We start from the raw sequence: 19,340 nt of genomic DNA, 5'->3' as shown, positions 1-19,340 counted from the left end.
TGCTCCTGGTAAGTGGCTCTCTGCAGTGGAGGTCAATTCTTGGAGAAGGAAGCAGCTGGAGTCTTCTAATTCATAGCCAATCAGCTGCTGGGAGGTGGAGTACCTTAATCTGGGGCGGGGGAGGGGGGGTGCATTTTGTGGCTTGCTCTGCACAACTTAGATCCATTTGCTTTGCACAATAACTTCTGGAAACAGCTCTTCCAGAATCCTGGTTGCTCATTTTTCTTGGGCAAACTTCCAAAAGAAAGGAGAGCACATGGAAATTGCAACTGATACTCATCATCTCTTGATTACTATTCCAGAGCCCCTCACTCACAGCTGGAACTGTGGGTATAGGTGGCTGACCTGATGTGGTGATTGGACTTAAATCCTTGAGTGATCTGAGCCTCATGACCACAGCTGCTGCATTTCCATTTAGTGTCAAGAGCAGATAATAAACATTTTTTCTCTGTTCCATTGAGAGACAGTAGCCCTACCTTATAATCTAGCCAAATACCTCTGCCAGGTGGTGCCTGCTTTCCTTGTCTGCTATTCTTGTGACACAAGGAGTCAAAAGTGAAGGCCTAAAATGTTTAATGGGACATTACTATTGGGAGCGTTTACTTTCTGAATCCTCCAAACTCATCAAGTTCTTAATTGTGGGCATGGGAAATAAATTCCACTTGCAGGTTAGCAGAGAGGTGGTCAGTGGAGCAATTCCTCATGCTGTCTTACGTTTCTGGGCTCTTTGTTCTGCCCACTGAGGATGCACCACGTAAGGACTCTTGGTTTAGGGCAGCAGCTTTCAGTTTTCAGTCTCAGGATCCCTTTAGACTTCTAAAAGTTATCGAGGACCTCCCTAAGAATATTATATGAATGATAACTATCAATAGTGTATTAGAAGTGAAAACTGAGAACATGCTGGAATACTTTTTTTCATTTGGAGATAACAGTGAGGATCACATTGTATGTTAACAGAAATAACATCTTAAAATTATGAAAATAGGGCCTCCCTGGCGGTGCAAGTGTTAAAGTTTCAATGCTATCAAGTTATTGCCAGCCACTGTGGCATGAGTTTGATCCCCAGCCAGAAAGCTGATCCACATGACACATCAGACCTCTCCTGTCTTGCTCACTGCTCCCCTCAGCAGTGTATTTCAGTAGATCCACCTGTTCTGCTCCCGACTCTGTCTCTGGTGAATCCTCTCACCCCCCACATCTCTGGCCTGTATCCCAGTTCTTGAATGCATAAATAAATAAAAATAAATCTTAAAAAAATATTATGAAAATACTCTTGACCTCATGGAACCTTCAGAGCCATCCTAAAATGTCAAATTAGCCCAGAAAATGAAGGAACATAATAAAGGACAAAACTTGGTAAATGAATTTTATTTGACTTGATTTATAATACTTCAATATTGAAAGAAGCTATGGAATGTGTTAAAATTTTTGGAAAGTATGTATGGCTTTAATAAGCTTGCCTCCTTGATTTACTAATATCTTTACCTTCTCTGTAGACTGCCTAGATAGCACAAGGTCTTTACATTAACTTTGTTATATTCCTAATTAATAAGGACAAAAAGAATTTCAGTTGTGGAAGAACTTACATGTTTTTGTTTATTTAAAAATTTATTGTTATTTTGAATAAATAGATAACTAAATATAATTTTCAGGTACTCTTTATTCCCTCTTAATCAAATATTCAAATACCCTCTAACAAATTTAATTTTTGCCTTCTTCAAATCAGTTCTAAATGTAGACATTTAGGAGAGTAGAAATGTTTCAATATCTTTTACTTTTTGAAAAGAGAGATACTAGAAATAAATAGGGTTTCTTTATATAGTACTATTGAAAAGTTTCATGGGAAAATTTGTCAGATCAGGCAAGATACTCAGGTTTCCCTAGGTTAAGTTTGTAAAGGTAAAATATCATTAATATAAAGTTTCAGAAATCATGATTTGTGGGGAGTCCCTGAATATTTCAAGTGTTCTTACTTTTTATAAAATATTTTAACTTCAGAAGAAACATTGACCAAAATTTTGTCAAAGTTTCCTATATTGCTCAAAAAACTGGTGGTGTTTTTCCTAGTATTAGTCAACAACATAGTGTTTGTCAAAATTTCAGTCATTATTTAAAATGTTAATTTTGTTACAGTCTTCTTTAATTTGAATCTAGCATATTCTAGACTTTCAGTTGGGGACGCACATCAGATTTACATATTAAATTTTATAAAAACGTGGATGTATAGGCCTTATGCTAGATTTACTGAATTTTTTTATCTTCTTAGTATGTACTTGGTATAACATTGGTTTATTTTAGATATATTATATCTCAGAATTATTATGATACAGCTCCAGGTTATCTTCTCAACAAAATTACGTTTATCCATTTTTACAATTTCTCTGAAAATAGTCTTCATCATTATTCTGAAACATGCTGTCTAAAACTTGTTTGGAATGGTTTTCCCATCTTAGTATGCATGTCACAGAAACAATCAAATTTCCTTGTTAGTTGTAGCATTCCTTTTATGAACTCTCGTTAGACCTTTGCATTTGAAAATTATCAGTACTAAATTAACCACAGTCATTTTCTCTATGATTTAAGATAATTTTTTTTATTCTGATGTTGGCCCAAGGACTCTGCTATCTGCTACAGGTCTGAGTTTATGTCTTCAACACAGAAGAACCAGCTCAGAGTCCCATGGAAGGGAAGAGAGCCAGAGTGGGGTAAATGAGTTAATCAGCCTTTTTTATGACCTCTCCCCACTAGCTTCTTTGTTATCACCTGGGGTCTTGCATTCCTCCCATGATTATGGACACCTGGGCTCAGGGAGCATGGGTGTATGTGTAGGTGTGCACTCCTGGGCCTAGAAGGGAGGCTATAAAAGGGCAGCGTTGCTCTGAGGAAAGACTACAGCTATGAGATTACTACCACTACCATGAGATGACACCAGAAGAGAAACAGAATGTGGCGATCCCGGGATCCCACTGGTCTGCCCATTCTACCTGGTTCCTTGCTTCAACATAAAAGGCCTATAAAATTCCATTGAGGGCTCCAAACTCTCTTTACCCTTCTGCCCAAATCCACAGTGAATCTGCATGCCCTGGGCATACTTGCACTAGAGTCACACACTACCAATTATTGGCATTTCAAAGAAGAGGTTCTGATGCATCACTGTAGGTTAAGTGAACATTATCAGGATTTTCCACTCCCAGCCCACCATTAGCATTAATGATGGAATCCTGGGGTCCTACATGGATGCCTGATGGTGGGCACCTGGAGTAGGGTGTGGGCATATATAGGTGGGCACACCTGGGCTGAGAGATTAGGCTTATAAGGGTGGCATCAGGGGGATGCCAGTAGAGTAGCAGTGGTAGAAGCAGCAACAGCAAGGGCAGCAGAAGCTGCAGCAGAGAAGAGTCCAGAAAGAGTGACGACTCACCGGGGGCTGGGAGGCCTGTGAGCTTTCTGGCCCTCTGGCCCCCCTGCCTGCCATGTATCTGGGTGCCACACTACAAATGGTGTAAAAAGCTCAATAAAAGCCTGAGAAAGTTCAGTAAAAGCCACTGAAGGCTCCAGGACTCTCCTTTACTTGTCTGCCCAGATCATAGAGATCCTGTTCTGTGGCCTGCTGGCCCTACAACCACTTAGGCAACTTTCAGTTCATACCAAAACAATTAAAAACACACAGGCTCATGAGATTAATAACTTAAGGTCCAGGAGAACAGGAATTAGTAACATAGGACTAAAACTGATAAGGAAAACTTCTATTGTTGCTACAAAGCAAATGTGTTCTTTTTATTTTTAAATTCTCTATAATCTTAAATTCTCTGTAAATTATGTAAACCATAATTTAGTAGACTCTGCTTTTATATACTGATATATAACACTTAAAATTTATATCTGATTCTCACGGATTCCTCTGAAACCAAAAACTTATTAAATCTTCTTACTTTTCATGGCAATATAATTAGTTGCATAGTTTCAGTAAAAATCTGTCTTGCTTTTTAACCAAAATACAGTTGGGAAAATCAATCATGCAACCCAAACTTTGCCTAGAATGTCATCTTTGAGAATGATGTCTATTTAATGGAACTAAGGGGGGGGGGGGTCAATGCTTATAATGTCTTTCTAGGAAAACTGGCTCCCAGGGTCCCAATCTGAGACCAAAGGATCCATTTGTGTGTATTGGCAGCTTCTCCTTGGCCATTGGCCCAAGACCAAACCACAGGGGCCACTCCAAAAGCCTCCTGAGTCATCTCATTATATAGCAAGTGATTTGCTTAGATCCAGCCATCAAAGAGAAAGAGGATGTCCCAGTGTTTTTTTATGGCCTAATCTAAGACACACACTTTTTTATTATTGTAAGTCACTAAGTCCAGTCCACGCTAAGGAGAAGATAATTAATCCCCACCTTTTGAAGGAAGGCATATCAAAGAATTTGTGGACACATTTTGAAACCCCACCACAATGTCAGACAGATTTGGCAGCTTCCAAAGGCTGACATTTTCATTGTGGTAGGCTCTATCCTTACCATTGGGTAATTATATGATTTAATGATGAAACTGTCTTGTAGCAATAAAACAAAACTGACTTTGGTGTTATGATAAAGGTACAAAGAGTGCCAAGGAAGGACAATAAGTCCAACAGGGTCCATCTCAGGAACTTTATGGAGGAAGTGGCATTTGACATGGGTCTTAAAGAATGAGAAGATTTCAGACTAAGGATTAAAGCCAAAGGGAGGGAATAGTCAGTGAAGAGAGCAAGCAAAATCTCTGGGGAGGTGAAAACAATAAGTGTCACTAACTGTAAGGGCAGGACAGGTCACAGAGCAAGTTTTCTGATCCAGCAGACCGGGTGAAGGAGGAGTCAGAATCCTTAGTGGTTTTTTGTAGGTCTTTTTATTTAGATTACCAGGTACAAGGCAGGCAGGGGCGCTGGGGGGTTAGGGGCTGCCAGCCTCCCAGCCCCCAGCAGGTCTTCACTCTGGGCTCTCCGGCCTTCTCTCAGCTTCTGATTCTCTTGCTTCTCTCTCGGCTTCTCTTTTGGCTTCTACTGGCGTCCCTGTGACGCTGCCCTTAAAAAGCAGTCTCAGCCCAGGTGAATCCTATCTACCTATGCCCACACCCTATTCCAGGTGCCCGCCATCAGGCATGCATTCAGGACCGCAAGGATCCATCCTCTATTCTGATGGCCGGAGGGCAGAAAAGCCTGACATTTTTCCTTACCTTACACTAACACAATTAAAGTAAAATAATGTTTAATTTTAAAGAAAAAAGCATTGCAGGATTATGCATTAAGGAGATCATGAGGACAAGAAGCTGGTTGGGACCAGACAACAGGAAGCTTTCTTTATATGTCAGAGTCAGGACATTAGAAATACAGGAAAGGTTTCTGGATGGGAGACTAGCGTGATAGGATCTGCATTTTACAAAGGTCAGCCTGGTGACTACCTGAAAACTGTTGGGGTGCCATGGGGTAGAGGCTGGAAGTGGGATGGTCTGACGGGAGATAGCTGAGGGGAACACGGTGCCATACACCCCACAGGGCAGCTCAGAGTTCTGAATCCTGACTGTTCATGGGAGTCACCTGGGCTGCTTCTTAAACACACTGGCACCCAGTCCTACCCTCCCAGGTTCTGATTAGCTGTTGTGAAGTGGGTGTAGGCACCCCAGGCGATTCTGATTTGTGACCAGACTGAGACAGGGAGGCCAGGATGGTATCTTTTAAGCTCTGGGCAGTTTCAGATAATCACCCTCTACTGTCATCTTACTCTTCTACTTTCTTGGGTCTTTGTCCCTCAGTAATTTGTGTTTTTATTATTTCTATGTTCCCCCTTGTTAGTCTCCCTATTTTTCTGACTATACGATTCCTCAAAGTGTGTCTGTAGGGTAGATGATTGCCAGGCTTTTCTGCCCTCCTGCCATTAGGATTGATGATAGATCCCTGCGGTCCTGAATGCATACCCGATGGCGGGCACCTGGAGTAGGGTGTGGTCATACGTAGGTGGGTTCACCTGGGCTGAGACTGGGCTTATAAAAGTGGCATCACGGAACAGAACCAGCGAAGAAGCAGGAAGAAGAGAAGGAGAATGGAAAGAGAAGCAGAAAAGAGAGAATGAGACCATGAGAGAACTCTGGAGAGCCCAGAAAAAGTGAAGATTCACCGGAGGCTGGGAGGCCTGAGGCCTGCAAGCTTCGGCACTCCTGTCTGCCATGTACCTGGTAAAATCCCAATAAAAGCCTGCAAAAGTCACAGAGGGCTCCAGGACCCTCCTCTACCCATCTGCATAAGTTCATGGAGATCCTGCCCTGTGCCCTTCCTGCCGCTACAGTGTCATATTCTCAAACTGCTTATCTTCTCCCAGAACTCAAGTAAACTTTCATTTCTTCAGGGCAGCTAGTGTCAACTAGATATTAAGAGGCAAACAGATGGATTAGATTATTTCATTCTAAATTGTGAATGATTGATGATCCACAACCCACCTAAAGGGATTTGAATTTTTTTTAAATTTTTTTTAAATTAAAAAAAAAAGATTTATTTATTTATTTATTTATTTATTTATTTATTTGTTTGTTTGTTTATTTATTTATACAAGCGCTGGGTACAGTCAGAAGCGTGGGAGGGTGAGAGAATTCACCAGAGCCAGAGCAGGGAGCAGAGCAGGCAGAAGGACCGAAGTACACTGCTGAGGGGAGCAGCGGGCGGCAGGAGAGGTCTGCGCGCCATGTGGGACCCTCACCTGGTGGCGGAGGATTGAACCGGCACTGCAGAGGCAGCTTCACAACCCAGTGCTCAACCGCTGCGCCACCGGGGAGGCCCTATTTGTCTATTTATTTATATGAGCATGGTTCATGAAGCCATATTATATTTAATAGGTTGTAATAAATTAGTGTCATTAATTATTTCGGTGTCCAAATTGACTCAAAGTTAACCAAAGAGAACTGCTTCAAGCTGGTTGGATTATTTGATTTTTAGAAGAGGTCAATTTTTCATTCAAATATATCTCAAATAGAACGAGAAAGTCTTAAGAGCAAATAAAGTGAAAATTTAGGAAGCGTGCCAGGAGGTGACAGTGAGCAGAGTAGCTTTTACTGGATCGGTACTCCCCAAACTGTTCTACTCTCTTACAGCTTCTTCCTTCTTCCCTGTCCTAAAATGGAATGAAATGCTGGAGCTTGGAGGGACCTTAAAGATCATCAGGTCAATGGTTCCCAAACACTGGCTTGTGCACAGGTCTGTGTGTCGGCTATTCATGGAGAGTTACTTTAACAGAATAGACACCTTCCATTCCACAAGACTGTAATTCAAAAGGCAGATCAGGTAGGCTGGGTATTTAGTGCATGTTAGAAGCTCCCGGCGTGAGTCCTGTGCTCAGCCAACACTTCCTGCCCCTATTTGCACACACCCCTTCCATTTGCAGCTGGGAGCCAGTAATCCAAAGGGAGACATCAAAGTGCTCTAGGTCACTCTGTTAGTGCCAGAACTAGGAAGACAACCCAGGTCTCTCTTGGCCAGGTTAATGGCTGCTTTTTGCCTGCGTTGTGCTGCCACCTTCCAGTTCTGAAGTTCTGTCCCCTTTCGACCCTCTCAGTAGTAATGTTAGGGGTTAAAGAATGTCCTAAAGCTAATTCCATACAGGCTTTGTGGACTCCACCCCCACCCCAGGCCAAAGCCAAAGACACTGGGAACTCCAAATCCCATCACCACCAAAGGGAAGGTGGCTGGGACCTGAAGGTGGGGTTAAGCAGCCAGGTTGATATAAAGGCAGACATGTGGGCTTTGGGGGGCCCCCCATTTTGGCTCTCTGCCAGCTCACAGCGTCCAGCCAGCTCTGAGAGTGCCTTTGGGTTTCCAGGTCGTCGGATCGGGTAGGACGCATTAAAGACTTTATTTCCCTATTTTCTCCCTGAGTTGTACATTTTCCTTATTTCCTTATAAATAAACCTTTTATTAACCCTTTGTGTGTGCCTGTAGTAAAGTATTATTTTTTTCTTTTTTTTTTTTTTTCCCAACAGAGGCATGCTTTATCCATTTGTTTGCTGGTTTGTTTGTTTTGTTTATACATGCACTGGGCACAGCCAGAAGTGCGGGAGGGTGAGAGAATTCACCAGAGCCAGAGCGGGGAGCAGAGCAGGCAGAAAGACTGAAGTACACCGCTGAGGGGAGCAGCGGTCGGCAGGAGAGGTCTGCGCGCCATGCGGGACCCTCCTCCGGTGGCCGGGGAGCAGCCAGGGATCAAACCGGCGCCGCAGAGGCCGCGGGCAGCTTCGCAACCCAGCGCTCAACCGCTGCGCCACCGGGGAGGCCCTGTAGTAAAGTATTAATAAGTCCCTTTTAAGCGCGTGGGTGAGGACCCACAGCCAGGAACCCGTTCAATATCGGGGCTGCTCTATAACGACTTGGCGCCCAACATGCTTTCCAAGCTTCACCCGTGGTTGACCAGCCCAAAGTAATTTTTCTTGCGTTGGTCACCATAAAGCGCATTAGGTCTGCAGGACTCGGGGGTGGAGTCCACAAAACCTGTATGGAATTAGCTTTAGGACATTCTTCCCCACCCCCCACCCCCAACAGTAAGAATGAGGAATTGACTGGCAGGATGGGCAATGCATAAATTAGGTGTTTGTAAATAGGTGGTTGTCACTGCTTATTTCCTTGATCATTACCTGTAATGAAGTTTGGTTATTTTAAGCTGATCCCCAGAGATTAATCATTATTAACTGAAAACAATAATAATTCCCATTTCATATAGTTGTTAGAAGATTAATTTTAAATATAGTATGAGGGAATGTCTGGTGCTTTTGCTAGGTAATGCATTAACCATTCTCACTGCCACAAAACACACACACACACACACACACACACTCCATTGATGGCATTTAAAGAAACTCCTCTGGTACCACTTTTCTCTTCCTCACCTATTAACCCCCTACTGAGAACAAAAGCAGAATGCCCTTTCACACAACAGAGGAGGACAGCCTTAAGATAAACTGCTCTCTGGGATCATTCAGAGCTGTGGGCCACGAGAATTTGACTAATAAGCAAAATCAACCTTTAAATATTTAAATGCCCATAAGCCTGATGAGCCAGGCTTTCTACCCAATAACAACCCAGTCACCTACCTTACAAATCTAGAACCATCCAATATTTTACAGATTTTTTTTTGCCACCACAGTGAAGAGAAATTGTTACAAACATTGTATGAATATGAGGAACCCCAGCATAGTGTCCATGTGCCCATAGTGGACAACTGCCCCTCAGGCAGTTCAGATTAATGTTTCTACTGGGTGTGTCACTTATTCAGTACCTCCCATCCAGTACCTCCCACCTATTCTTTTCCTTAGAAAGCACTTAAGGTCAAGGTTTTCGAGCTCCTGGCAGGATTTCTTTTCTTTTTTTTTTATTTTATTATATTTTTTACATCATTTTTCATTTTTGCACAACATATGCATTTTCATCTTGGTTATAGTCCCCATACAATCCCCCCCCCGTTGTTTTGATCCTACTCCCTCCTCCCTGCCCCTCACCCCTGTAGTGTGTCTCTGGTTTATGCTTGCTTATTGATTTTGATTTTTACTTTATTATAATTAGTATTTTTTATGGTTCCTTATTTAGGTTTTCTAAATCCCTGCTTTGAGTGAGACTATTCAGTATTTTTCTTTTTCTTTCTGGCTTATTTTGCTGAGCATGATCTTGTCCAGCTCCATCCATGTTGCTGCAAATTGCATGAGTTTGTCTTTTTTGATTGCTGAGTAATATTCCATTGTGTATAAAATCTACATCTTCTTGATCCAGTCATCTATTTTTGGGCATTTGGGTTGTTTCCATAGCTTAGCTATTGTAAATAGTGCTGCTATAAACATAGGGGTGCAGGTGTTCTTTGGAATTGATGTTTCTGTGTCCTTTGGGTAAACACCTAGAAGTGGAATTGCTGGATCATATGGAAGCTCCATCTTTAGCAGGTTGAGGAATCTCCACACAGCTCTCCACAGTGGTTGGACCAGTTTGCACTCCCACCAGCAGTGCAGGAGAATTCCTTTTTCTCCACACCCTCGCCAACATTTGTTGCTAGTTTTTTTAATATGTGCCATTCTCACTGGTGTAAGATAATATCTTCCACTGTCACCCAACTTGCCAGTACCTTTGCCTGCAGAAAGGATGTCTCCTCTGATGTAATGAGAGGAGACTTAGTGTTTGAACTGGGAACAGCCAGGCCCTGGAGACAGTGACAGTGAGGCTATATTCTGGGTTAGGTAGAGCTTCTACCTCTACCTACTGGGAATGGAGTAAGGCAGTGACTTCTATGTTTTTGAGTAACAGTAACTAGCAAAGGAGTTTGGTTTCACTGCCAGTTAAAAATATTCAGCTTAGGAAAGCATAACACGATCACAATAACTCAGCACTTCAGGGACTGGTGGTAGTTTGAAAATAAGTTCACAGTTTTTTGGCTCTCCTCCCTTCAAAGCAGCACGTTACTGCTCTTAAATGTGGCCTATAGTGAGTGACTCACTTTTAATCAATAGAGAATAGAGAAAGGATGGAGTCTGACTTTCAAGGGTAGGTTATAAAAGACTTTGTTGTGCTCCTGCTCTGCTCTTTTTCTTAGAACATGTATTCTATGGGAAGCCACATGCTGTGTCATGCAGGCCCTCCACCACCCTATGGGGAAACCCATGGAGTTTGTGAGTCATCTTATAATCAGATTCTTCTGTCCCAATGAAGCCAACAGATGACCACAGCCCTAGCCAACATTTAGACTGCAGCTTCATAGGGGGCCTCAAGTTAAAACCTCGAACACTGCAAAATAATAAAAATTCATTGTTCATGCTACTAACTTGCGTGGCATTTTGTTGCACAACCCTAGATAACAGTACTGGACTCTATCTTTTCCATAGCAGCCATGACAAAAGGTAATCCTGGCCCAGGATGGACACTCTCAAGACAGAGAGTCTGCTTTCTCCCAAGGCAGCTGCTTATGGCTTGACCACTTGGAATGCAGGTCTCACTGTGCCAATTTTGTGTCCCTATAACTTCTGTCTCAGGTGCAAGGTGTGCCCTGTGAAGCCTCCTCATCACCCCTACTAATGCACAAAGTCAGTGACCATGTGTGTCTCCTGGGTCCTCTTCCACCTGCTAAAGGAATAGAGGGAAGAGTACATTTTGAGGGTTTATGAAAAGAGACATAGTCAACACCAACCTAGGAATGACTGGATTTCAAGATGCTTGGGGAAACAGGTGGCACCAATCCTGAAACACTAGATCACAATGACAATAATAATAATAGCAGTAACACTAATAATAATAATTAACACTGACATAGCACTTACAGTGTATCAGGCTTTATTTGATGTGTTTTATATGTACCAAGTCATTTAATCCCCACAACAACACATTATTATTGCTTCTTTTCACAGATGATGAAATTATGGTACAAAAAGGTCACAACTTGCCCAAGGTCACACAGCTACTAAGCAACAGCAGGACTGAAAGCCAGGCAGCCTGATTTTGGAAGCCATCCTTCTAATCCTAACTCAGCACTATTTTCTCTGCTGGAACTAACTCATCTCTCAGAGCTGTACTGAAAGCTTGCATAGGATGGAAATAATTGCTACTACTTATTGAGCAACTGCTGTGTCAGAAACCTGGGCTGAGCACTTTGTATGCACTAGAGAGGTTCATGTTCACACTCAATAGGATGATTCATTCAACATTTTGAAATTGAGCACAGACACTTTGCTGGCCCCTATGAGGACACAACAGTGACTCAGGGTCCTGTTCTCAAGAATTTTTCACTCCTAGGGGAATAAACTTGGTAATAAAGAACTAAATTTTAGGTAACAGTTAAGAGTTACTCTCTTGGAAAGGAATGGCTAGAACAATGACACATGGAGAAGGAACTGGGGATGTGGGTGGGATATGAGTTGACTTCTTTAATAGGCAGCATTTGAGTTGGTTCTTTTTTTTTTTTTTTTTTAAAGATTTAGTTATTTATTTATACAAGCACTGGGTACAGTCAGAAGCACAGGAGGGTAAGAGGATTCACCAGAGCCAGAGCCAGAGCCAGAGCGGGGAACAGAACAGGTAGACCGACGAAATACACTGCTGAGGGGAGCAGTGGGCACAGCAGGAGAGGTCTGTCGCGCCATGTGGGACCCTCGCCGCCGGCCAGGGATCGAACCGGTGCTGCAGAGGCCGCGGGTAGCTTCGCAGCCCAGCGCTCAACCACTGCGCCACCAGGGGAGGCCCTTGAGTTGGTTCTTAACAGACGAGATCATTGGAGAAGGTAAGGAAGAGAAGGGCATTCTAGGAAAGAGAGAGCCCAAGAGCTAAGAGGAGGATAATAAGGATGTGCTCTAATTGAGGACAGAACAATGGGATGGAAAGGTGAAAATTTACTGGGGATGCTTTGAGTCTAATCCCACAAGGACTATATGATTTCATAAGGACCCGTGGTCCTGAGGTTGCTATGCATGTGTGATGGCAGTGAATCCATCCCACGCTCTAACGGGTGAGGTCCTATGAGGTCTTCATCTGCAACAAATGAAAACTGTCAGATGCTGAGAACCCCAGGACACTAATCTATCATGGTGAGAAATATTGATATTAATAAACCCTTCCGCCTGGTACAATTTCCTGTCATCACCCCCCACCACCAGTTTCTATTTGGAGAATAGAACTGGCAGCAAACAGAGCTTCACACTTCTTGCAGACCTGTTGGATAAACACATATAAACACCCAGGGCAACCATTTCGCACCTAATGAATGTGGGGGTGGGTGGGTGGGTATGAAAGTGTCCAGCTGCAATGCAGATGTTTCAGAGCCACTTTCTTGAGGATTTCCTCTCCTGGGTCTGGCAGTAGTGGGCAAGATGTGACTATGCCCCCACTTCCTGCATGTGAGGCATGAAGGCAAAGTCAGGACTCTGGTCCCCAGGTTGGGGACAGCCCCCTACAAGGTCTGGGACATGCTTTGAGAAAACCATCTTTTTTTGAGATCTCAGGGAAGAGGCAGATTTAGATTTTGTGAGGTCTGAGGTTTACACAATTTGGGGGCCCACTTTAAGAAAAAGAATACCAAATTATGAATACAGAGTGAAAGGCACTTAGAATGAGAAAAGAAATCACAATAAATTTCACATTTTGGAAATACAATAAATTCACAAAACCCAGAAAAATGATGCAATATTTTAATAATTGACCAACATACAGCGAAAATAATTTCTCCAGCTGCCTATTCTTTAAATAATTTCTTCCAATGTCAACTATTTAATAATAGTTATATAGAGAGAAGATAAGTTAATTTTACCTCTAGTTTGTTGAGTCAACATTTTTTCCTCACTGATATTTCAAAAAAGTTTCAGCTTCATAAATGACATGTTAATGTTTTGAATCATTGTTAATTTGGGAAAAACTTTCAACAAATTTCTTCTTTCCTGTGTGATTGCAAGATTTCAGAGCATATAAAATTTTCTGCAGCAGTGATTAATCTTAAACACTCATTGAATGCAGAATTACTCATTGATTTATTAATCAGTTATCCAAGTCCTTAATGGAGAGGTGGTAGCCCCTTATATGTCAGTTTTTCAGTAAGAAATATGTCATTCCCCCTATGTATTTATATGATTCACTCCTCATTAATTGGATTATTAAATAATTTGAGAGTCTATTCATTGTTATTCTGTTGGAAAGTCATCTCTTCCTCTTATTTAATTACTTCTTTTGATGTGATTTTTTTGCTTATGGTTCTCTCTTTGATGTCAGTTTAATTTTTTTAATTTCACTGCCTTTTTCATTAATTTTTTCCTTGAAATCTCTCTCAGTTCTTGAATAAGTGTATTGAAAACTGACAAAAGGATGTGCCCTCCATACATGCCAAAGTTGGGCGTCCATACTTATTTCTTTTATTGAAATATTCCAAAAATATCTTTCCAAATCAAATTAAATGAATATTCTGCTCTATTAACTATACACTTTCCTTTTTGTTTGTGTTTGAATTTCTCTTCTGAATGTCCAAAAATATTTTTTAGACTCTATTATAGGTTGTTTTATCCATGTTGTAAGACTTGGACAGACTTATAATGGCAGGTCAAGCATTAAAAAAGTGAGAACTTTGTATTACATGCCAATGCCCACTAGAGAATATCTACTGTAGAGAAGGCACTAAACTCTATGAAGATGGGGTGCCATCCTCAGGGATGCAGTAACACCTTCAATCAGAAACAATTATACGATCTGATATCCCCAACAGGTAGAAAACATTGGTCCAGACAACAAGGGGTAGGAGTAGGTCTTTATTCCCAGTGTCCTGTCTGGGCAATTAAAACTTTTCATTGCTACAACATTAGGTTCTGGTCCCCAGAGGGAAACATTTGCACTGAGCGCACTGAGTCTTGTTGCCTCAGTTTGGGACAATTCAAGACCAACCTGATCCAGAGAGCCACAGAACAGCTAAGGCCTCTGTTACAACTGCATGATAGTTCAACTCCTTCCTCTACTCACTCTTGCTTTCTCACTCCCTTATAGGTGTTGTTCCAGGAACAATTACCCTGCACATAAACTTCCTGCACAAAACTTCCTGTTATAATATGTGCCCCATTGAACTTTAAGTCTTAGCTGCTACTTAGTCATTTCAAACTCCTTGTGCCAAAAGACAATGAGATAAGGAGTCCCCCTATTAGCGGGTGTGATTGAACCTGATTATCTGGAGGAGACAAGGCTGCTGCTCTGTACTGAGGGCAGGGAGAAGTGAGGTTGACACCAGGGGTTGTGCCGGGGCTTTTCTGATGATCAAGTGACAGGTGAAACATTCATAACCAGAGAACAGCATACTGTCCAGAAACTGAGGGGTGAAATCATTTGATTTGAATCGTTGCACCAGATTAAACACCTTGACTAGCAAAATCAGCAATTGGAAGACTATAAAATGGGTCATTGTGAACTTGAGGCCAATGGTAGCCACTTGAGTTACAGATTAGCCCTCTAATCTTGCTTTGGTAAGTAGCAAAACTGACCACCAGAAGACCCAAAGAGCTGTTGCTGGATAGATTGAACTTACTATGTAAGACAAGTGGATTTGACCAGTGTGAGTAGTGGACTATAGCAGATGGTCTGGTATGCCACCCTTCCCTCCATTTGGGGCCAATGCTCCAACCCCTTAGCTGCCAAGAGTCCATGAGCATTGGCTGCTGACTGCTCACACTTGAGGGATCCATTAAAGGAGGCTGACTGGGCAGTGCCCCGTCTCCCTTGCCTCAATTTGGGACAATTCAGGACCAACCTGATCCAGAGCTCCCTGTGGAACAGCTGAGGCCTCTGTTACAACTGCATGATAGTTCAACTTCCTCTACTCACTCTTGCTTTCTTACTCCCTTATAAGTGTTGTTCCAGGAACAATCACCCTGCACACAAACTTCCTGTACATAAACTTGCTGTTATAATCTATTGTTCAGGGAACCTGATTCAAGAGTCTAGAATTTTCTACATGCTGTTAATATGAGCAGGGGTTTTTGCCCCTCAACAAAATGGCCCCGACTGTAGCAGCTGAGCGAGAGTGAGGTGAAACATGGACATATAAGGTACATAAGAAGTAAAGTTTGTGGTTTTAAGTCACTGAGATGTGACAGTTGTTACCTCATACAATCTATCTCATCCTGATTTGTACACAATCAAAACAAAATTCTGCTTCAAAATTTTTTTATAGATTCTGGCCTTGGTTTAGGAGTGACCAAGGCCAAAACTCAATTTATGAAGCAAATGTAGGTCTGAGATTATGGATGACAAATAAGAATCAAGCTAGAGAGAACTTGAGCCAAAGAGATTGAGAGTTATCTCACTGGAAACTTGCTGGGTCTGCTGAGAGCTGCAAGATAGAATTCATTTAGAGTTGCTTGTGGTAGTGGGACAAGTCTGGAACATGAGGATGAATCACCAGTCAGCAGGTCATGGTCAGGGTTATCTGCCAGCTGGTTATGTGGTTTCAACTCACTGCCAAGAGCTTCTTGTAGGTAATTCAGATAGGTCTGCACTCAAGTGAAAAGTGAGTTCATGCCTGTATCTCTGAGAACAAAGATTGATCATTCAGTCTTGTTCCCTCCCTTTCTTCATGGGAGGCAGGGATCCCAGACAAAGTCCTTGACATGAGAACGTACATTCACAGATGACAGAATTCATTCAAGGCCTTTCCGAGGAGGCTAATGCCTTGGCTTTTGCTGATGATATATGCCCAGGAATGAGGCTTCACATCACGGCCCTGCTTTGCTAGTGGCTTGTAGAGTTTCACGAGCCTGTGATTGGTTTGCACTCTCATTAATGCCTTGCAATACAATGCAATGTTAATTTAATGGTCTCAGGAATGTTCTGTTGGTCTAGCTTCTTAGAAAGATTCAGAATCTCACTCATTAATATTTCATGAGAGTCAAGTCTTGGGAATTTGTGTGTTATAGACCTATCCAACCTAAGAGCCATGGGCACAAATTTTTCTGCACAAATTTTGACTAGTTCATTAACTTAAATTTCATTTCTTCTTGAGTGTAGACAATGTGGGTATTGACAACATTAATGATTCTGTAGGTTTTACAACTTTCAGACCCAACCTGTCAAATGCATGTCCCTATGATTATACAGTAGAATACTCCAGACCTGGAAATAAAGGTTTGTAAAAGTCTTTTGCTGCGCACCACTGCATCAGCCTTAGCGCACAGATAAACTCCTATCTATTTTGAAGAGATAGATACATGTTACTTAAATGTGCCCATACATATTATATTTTCTTTATCTGGATAAATTTAGCTAGTACATTAATTGCAAATAACCCCCAAAGGAGATCATAAATGGCTTTCTTTTGCTTGACAGTTTTCCTGTACTTCCTCTTCAATTGTAAGCCTGATAGTGAAGTTCTTGTTATATACTGTTTGGTCAGTCTAGAGCATTTTGGACATAACGGTCAAGCCTCATGTTTCTGATATCCTTTCTTTGTTCCCATATGAGGAGTCATGGGCTTTGTGAGCAAGGAGAGGAGGCAATTCCGTTTGTGCCAAACAAGGTATAGTTGCCAAAGACCCCTCACCCATCTCCAAATGTTCTTACCTAAATCAGGGACCTCATCCCAAAATGCTGCCTAGGGAGAGTGCTCAGCTGATAAAAGTAGGAAGATGCTTCTGAGGCTGTGTCATTCACCAAAGCAAACATCTTTTTAGGTGATATCTGGACATGAGAAATTTTAATTACTCCATTGTCATAAATCACCCAAAGGCACAGTGAAGAACTAAAGGTATCTCACGCAGGTGAGGGTAGCAAGCTTGCCTCCCAAGAGGCAAAGATCCCAAAGATTATTTTCTTTCCTTCTTAAACCAGTGTTAGCCTTACAAAATGGTAGGCACGGCTAAACCCTTCCTAATACAGTAACTCCAGAAGATTATTTTATCTCATTTACAAGTAAGAGAAATCAGAGTCCAAGAGCTGAGTTGCATTGACTGAGCTTGCACTTGAACCCAGGTCCACCTCTGCTGCAGACCTTCCCTACTATACAAAACAGCCCACTTTTATTAAACAAGTCCTAGCAGGAGACTTGCTGAAGAACCTGAGTGTCCAGGGAATGCAGCAGAAGGTGATCTATTTTATTCATCTGTTTTTTAGTTCATTCTTTCATCCATTCATCCATCCATTCACTGAAACATTTACTGAGCTGTTACTATATTACAGATACTCAGCTAGGGGATGAAATAGAGAGGTAAACAAAACAGATGGTCCACTAGGCTATCAGACAGTAAACAAGTAAAGTCACAAATAAATACTTAATTACAAACTGACAAGTGCTTTTTCTCCAAAGCCCATTATCATCTGCAGCAGCAATATTGGAAATGCAATTTCAGTTATGTGGTTTGTGAATCACAATTGAAAGAAGCTCTAATGCAGCACTGACAGAAAGAAATACAGTGCAAACCACATATGGAAATGTAAATTTTCTAGTAGCCACATTAGGGCATGAAGGGGCAGGATGGGACACCGCAGGTTTCTATGATCCGAGAAGACAGGCGGGTAAAGGAGAGTCTTGGAGCCCTCGGTGGCTTTCTCAGGCTTTTATTGAGCTTTACATGCATTGCAGCAACCAGGCACATGGCAGGCAGGGGTGCCAGGGGGCCATGAGGCCAGTAGGCCTCCAAGCCCCCAGCAAGTCTTCACTCTGGGCTTCTCTCTCTTCATTTTGCCCCTTCTCTCTCCTGCCTCTCTCCTGCTGCTGCTTCTCTTCTGCTTCTCTTGGTGAATATCTCAATATTCCTCCCATGGCCCACAGAAGTAAATAAGACAGCTTGCAATAATGTAACAACTGCAGGTGCCCCATCAGGCAGGGCAAACCTAATGTTGGGAGGGTAGAAAAGTCTGAAAACCATTTACCATACAGGTACGTGAAAAGAGACGGGTGAAATTTATTTTCATAATATATTCTGTTTAACCCAATATATCAAAATATTTCAATTAGTGTTTTATTATTAATGAGATTTTTGTTCAGCTGTCTTCAAAATCCAGTGCATACTTCAGGCTTACAAAACATCTCAGTTCATGTTGATGTTATTTAAAAGGCTCACCACCATGTGCAGGTTGTAGCTGCTGTGTTGCACTGCACATCTTTAGTGGATATTGAGAGTTCGACTCTTGCCTATAAGTGGGTAGTTTTCACCCTTGGATGACATGGAAATCTCCCAAGGAATTATTGATTCTCATTTAATTGGTGCAGGGGTGGGTTAGAGTAGGGAAGAGAGATTGCCCAGGTACTGATGTATTTGAAAGTTCCTCAGGTGATTACAATGTGTCATGAATACTGAGAACCCCTGCTGTAAGCATGACAGTTTTGCAGCCAAATTCTTCATTTTATGCAAGGTGACACATGTGATGCTCTATTGCCCCAACCCAGCTGATAACGGACCTTTCCCACCCCTTGCAAGATCAGCCCTAGTGCCAACCTGTGGGCCTATGACTTCAGTTAGGAAGGGTGGGCGGAAGCTCAGCATCCATGCCTTGGCTGTGGATCCGACTCTGACCTTGTGACCCTGGTTCTCCCAAATCTCATTCTACATTCTTGGTTCGATTATGTCCTGCATTTAAGTCTCTGTTGTTCTGGAATCTGACTGTGCCTCTAGCTTCAAGCAACCTTGTTTCTGTCTGTTCCCTTTCTTGTGCATTTGTTACTCTACCCCCCTGTCTCCTTTGAGAGTATCGTCTGTGGATCTCTGCTTTTTTGTGTTTTGACACTTACCACCTCTTAACAGGTCCTTGTGATGTTTCAAACTCTTCCCCCATCTTTGCCAAGTCCCATATTCTCTGGATACCTGGCCCCACCAGCCTGGCTGCTCTCCCTTCATCCC

This window comes from Talpa europaea (genome assembly GCF_964194135.1).
Source record: "Talpa europaea genome assembly, chromosome: 4".
In the NCBI taxonomy this organism is placed as follows: domain Eukaryota; kingdom Metazoa; phylum Chordata; class Mammalia; order Eulipotyphla; family Talpidae; genus Talpa; species Talpa europaea.
The sequence above is the reverse complement of the archived record's forward strand: the minus strand, read 5'-3'. Positions refer to the sequence as shown.